This window comes from Notothenia coriiceps, unplaced genomic scaffold (genome assembly GCF_000735185.1).
Source record: "Notothenia coriiceps isolate Sejong01 unplaced genomic scaffold, NC01 NC01_scaffold00024667, whole genome shotgun sequence".
Classification (NCBI taxonomy): Eukaryota; Metazoa; Chordata; class Actinopteri; order Perciformes; family Nototheniidae; genus Notothenia; species Notothenia coriiceps.
Genome location: NW_011357368.1, coordinates 1,817,249 through 1,822,169, shown reverse-complemented (window position 1 = coordinate 1,822,169; position 4,921 = coordinate 1,817,249). Strand labels below are relative to the sequence as shown.

The following is a 4,921-nucleotide window of genomic DNA, read 5'->3' as shown; positions in this document are numbered from 1 at the left end:
GTTTGGGTTTTTGTAAACCAAGGTTTAAAGACAACCGTCTAAGGGTTGCAACAGGTTAGCGAAGGTTATTTATGACAAACTTCAACTTAACTCTCCCTTTTTGCATATTTTCCTACATATTTCTGTAGATCTTATAAATGAAATAAGAACTCTGTCGTTTTATACGTTTTAACTAGTAAGTCCCCAACACTAAAAGTTAATCCCCCCCCCAGAAAAATCATCAGGACTCTGGGAATTGTTGTTTTTATTCGTAAAAGTAACCGGAAGGTCCGAGTTACTCGGACACTCCGCAAAAAGACTAGACGTAGAGAAACAGTTTTCCCTCGAGAGAGAGAAGAGCCGACGGCTTATTCAGAACATTCAGACAGAAACTGTCGTTTGGTCCTGTTAGTTCCGTGTGTTTTGTTTTTGACTCTGATAGCATATGCGGTTATTATACAAGTGGGGTGTCTGTTCCACTTTTCGTGGTAATATCGCCACACTCATCTCTACTTTCTCGATATCTCCCTTGCGATATGTCCTAGACTATTATCATCAAACAATTAAAAAAAAAAAGCAATATAATTATCTATGTATTAAAGCTTAGTTATTAACAAACATAGAGGTGTTAATGATCCTAAATATACAAAAAAAAAAAAAACATACACTTATATATACTATATAGAGCTTGGTAACTATACAGGGTATTGGTTTCACCAGAAGAGCGCTAGGATCGTTGAGCGGAGAGCGAGAGTAGCCGTTTGTACAGAACAGAGTCGTTCAACGGTCACCAGGTGGACTCAATAACATTCATATATATGATTCTACTATCTGCTGATACATAATACTTGTTTTAAGTTATGTAAATCTAAATATAAATAAACTCGACAAATTGGGGTCGTAAGGGAAACAATCAGAACAACTCTCCTTTAATCATATATAAAAAAGGGTCCTAGCTTCAAAACCTAAAGAGCTCCTGAAACTTCTTATAAATCCAAAAAAGGTCTTTCTATCCTTCACCGAAAGGGGACTTTGATTGAATATAAAGAAGTATAAAATTTTACATCCCGGAGAGATAATAATAAATCTTAGGTACCGTAAGCCATTAAAGGATATTATACCGCGTTGTATCGTATTCCGGATTCGGTACCGGAGACCGTAGTTTGCTAGCTTCTGGTGCTAGCGAGCTACGCTAACGGGTATAAGGAGTTTTTTCAACAACAAGATGGAGGAGAGTCCTCTCCTGTCAGACTGAGAGACTCAGTGAGATAAAGGACTCTTAGGAGTGTTTAGATAGTTAACTTTAGTCTAAGTTATCTCAGTGGGTCTCAAACGTTTTGGTCACCATTAATGTAAACAAACTATTTCCGAGGGACACGTTTATAGCATCATTGTAGTTATAAAAAAATAAGAGAATAAATGAAAAACAGGTATGAAATACTATATGACAGTAAAAAAAGAATACAGTTTAAAAGGTAAAAAAAGTAAATCTGTTTACAGTTCTGTTTCAAATGGGTGTTGACTTGAGAGATGTATCCATAGATACATTTTGCTCTCAAAGTGCACCAGATTGATGCTTCTAACTTCAATATTTAAAAATAAATCTTCCCGGAGGAGCTTTCCCCCGGACCCTCCTATGTGAGGTCCACACACCACCTATAAAAACAGCACTTTACCCCTGCTTACACCTATATGCCTCGAGCCTTCATTGAAACTGTCACAATGTGTATTTGCCTGGGGATTGTTGCAGTAGAAAATTCTACTGTAGCGACCTGTACATTAATGGGAAACCCTAAATGTTTGAGCACCCTCTATGAAACGTNATTCCACTGTAGCGTCCGGTACATTAATGGGAAACCCTAAATGTTTGAGCGCACTCTATGAAACGTCAAGTTACCCCACAGCACCCCCAAAATAAATCTCTGGCACTGCCATTGAGCCTGACTATTTGTGTTGGGGGGGGCCCAACTTTTTTTTTTTTCCAAAGGGGGGGCCTGACAGAAAAAGTTTGAGAACCACTGCCTAACTAATGGCCGCTGAGACGGACAGCCAGCAGCTAAATGCAAAGCTCTGCAGAGATATCTCAAGCTAAAAGACACCACAAGAGTCCAGGGGAAGACGTTGAGACTTCTACATCTCCATACTGAGGTGAAATTATTTCCATGTCAAGTGTACTGGCCTATAACGGAGGTTTGGGCACATTTCTTTAAATAAAAAAAAGTTATTCCAGCTCTTTAGACGTGCTGACCTATTGGTGGATCATGATATACTCTACATTGCAGCCAAACATTTGATCAAACCCAAACATTTGATTTCAAATTCTGTTGGAGATCCCAACGTTTCCAAAGTTAATAAATATGTGAAGTTGAATTGAGAGGAAACGTATAAAAGGGATGTATAAGACATCTAGAATATTTACTTTATCTGAGACAGCAAATATGCAAATTATCATTCAGGGTGTGATTCAATTAGTCTTTTTAGTAGTCCTGAGACCTTAACAACAAAATAAGCATTTGTCATTGCCTTCCATTCAAAACCCCTGTGAGCGTTTTCTGATCTGGCATCTCTTTTAAAAGGACCGAAGTCTTTGTAAGTGTCTTCCAAACAGACATTATTTGCACAACAACAATAGAGACATTTGTCGGGAAAACATTGGTTGAGTGGGCAGTTGGCAGTCTGTCAGTTTTTATTTTTTGGTAAGACATATTTGTGACATCACCAAGAGTCATTATGTTTTGACCTGAGCCAACCAAAAGTCACTAGAATGTATGTTCATATTGGAAAAATCTGCAGCAAGTGCCAGTGCCAATACAGTGATGAAGCATGTAATGATCTCAGTGTACCCACATTCCCTTTACCTGTGCGGATATATTATTTTTTCCAAGATCGAGTTTGATTCAGGCCTTTGTAAAGTAATCCAATATCATGGTAATCTCTAGCAACATACATAATACAATTGCATTCACCTCCATTGAAATCAGATGGTGGACCAAATAAAAAAATACTATGGCTGCGGTCACCAATGATTTGTCAAAAAACATGATTTTCTCACTTTTCAAGTCTTTGCAGCCCCTTAATAAGCATTCACCCATTCATACAGATGCAGATACTGTATAAGGCGCCCCCTGCTCAGGGACACTAACATTCACACACACTCCTAAACTGTTGGCCACGCCATCAGGAAAAATCTGGGGTTAAGTATCTTGACCAAGGACAGTTCGACATGTTGACTCCAGGGGCTGGGGATCAAACCAACAACCCCCCGGTTGGTGGACGACCATTCTACTAAGAAAACAGCTGCCCTTAAGATGTGGCTGAACTGACCCTTTAAAGTATGCTTGGGGAATTATGTCAAGTCCCAAAATAAGGAGTATCCAACAGTCAAAGGGGTTAGAGCCACAGGCTGCAGCCTCAGTTAGTAGCGACTGTGGAGCCATCGGCTTCATTTGATTTACTTTCCCATGAAACCAACTGGATCATAACAATTTTTAAGTTAACAATATTTCTCCTCTGGGGGGCTTCAGGGTGGCAGTCTGTTTAGCCCCTCTACCACCGGGACCCTGCTACATAATTCATCTAAAAGAATTATACTCACTCAGGCTTTGTTTCCTCATATAATCACACAAAAGGATTTTTCTTGAAAATGATCATAAATCACAGGCCGGATCAATACGCCGGGCCCAGCCTGCACTAGCCTGATAACACAATCAATACAGGGTATTTGGATTTTAATTAATACATGACGGCGCCTCAGCCCTGAAACGGTGAAATACGGCCTCAACTCCCTCTGAAATACGTCCTGCAGAGCATCACATGCGGCCCTGATATCTGCTACAACTCATCAGATGTCGATGTGATCTGGTACCTGAGGAGCAGAGGGGGCTGAGAGCAGAGCGGATGAGGGAACACATATATTTGTACAAGAAGCAGGTGAAACAACACTGAGACGGAGACAGTTCAGCCAGCAGCTTTAGACTCTATGATGTTTAAAATGTGTTACGATGGGACTTTGAGGCATCATCTTAATATCGTCGATAGATGTGTTCATTCCAAAAAAAAAAGGAAGACTTATTTAAATGCATTGTACATTTAGACATATAGCTAAATTCAGTAATTAAATTGAGGACATTTGGATGTAACTGGGGTTATTGTGCTTATCAGTAGTGTTTTAGCATGCTAACATTTGCTATTTGTAACATCAAAGGAAGTACAGCTAAGCTTGACCAAGCACCAAATTGGCGATCTATCAAATAGTTGTCAAGATATTGCACCAAAAACCTCCTGGTAGTTAACATGTCAATGGATCACAAGGCCAAACAGATTCATCCTCTTGGGAAATGAATGTATTCACCAAATGTCATTGTGATCCTTGCAAAAGTTGTTGAGATATTTCACACAAAAACACAAATGTCAAGCTCCTGATGGCACAGAGAATAACCGAAGTTAGACTTATTCATCCTCTGGTGATCATGAATGTCTCTTCTTCTTTCGTGTAACGTCAGAGGTCCAACTCTGTGTCGTGTAGCCATGCCCGCATCTCTCGTCCTAAGTCGAAGAGGCTGGCTTCCGAGGGTGGTCTATATAAAGAGCAGGTGGTTATTATATGTTCGGCAGTCTGTTCAGGGTCACCGCACTCGCATGCAGAACTGTCTGCCAGGCCCCACTTCCTCATTGATGTTTTGAAGCGACCGACCTCAGTTCATAGGCGGTTTAGTGTGGTCCATTGCCGGCGTGGTAGGTCGTCTCCTCCTATGGCGCCATCTCCTAGGTCCCAGATGTAGCGATGGATGCGGGAGGGCCCTGCTATCTCCCACTCCTGCTTCCAAGCAGCCGCCAACTATGCATCTCTGGAGAGGTCCTCAGAGGTGGAATTGAGAATCTCTTGTGCTGCCTTGTTGAAGGGGAGGCGGGACTTGAGCCTACTTAGAGGCGCTGCCCTCTT

General features: G+C 40.9%; 1 protein-coding gene across 1 annotated transcript in view; it reads right to left on the bottom strand.

The window, feature by feature from the left end:
• LOC104955404 (probable phospholipid-transporting ATPase IIB) overlaps positions 1-4,921 on the bottom strand; it is a 32,299-nt gene that overhangs the window by 12,019 nt on the left and 15,359 nt on the right. The gene's annotated exons all lie outside the window — the stretch shown is intronic.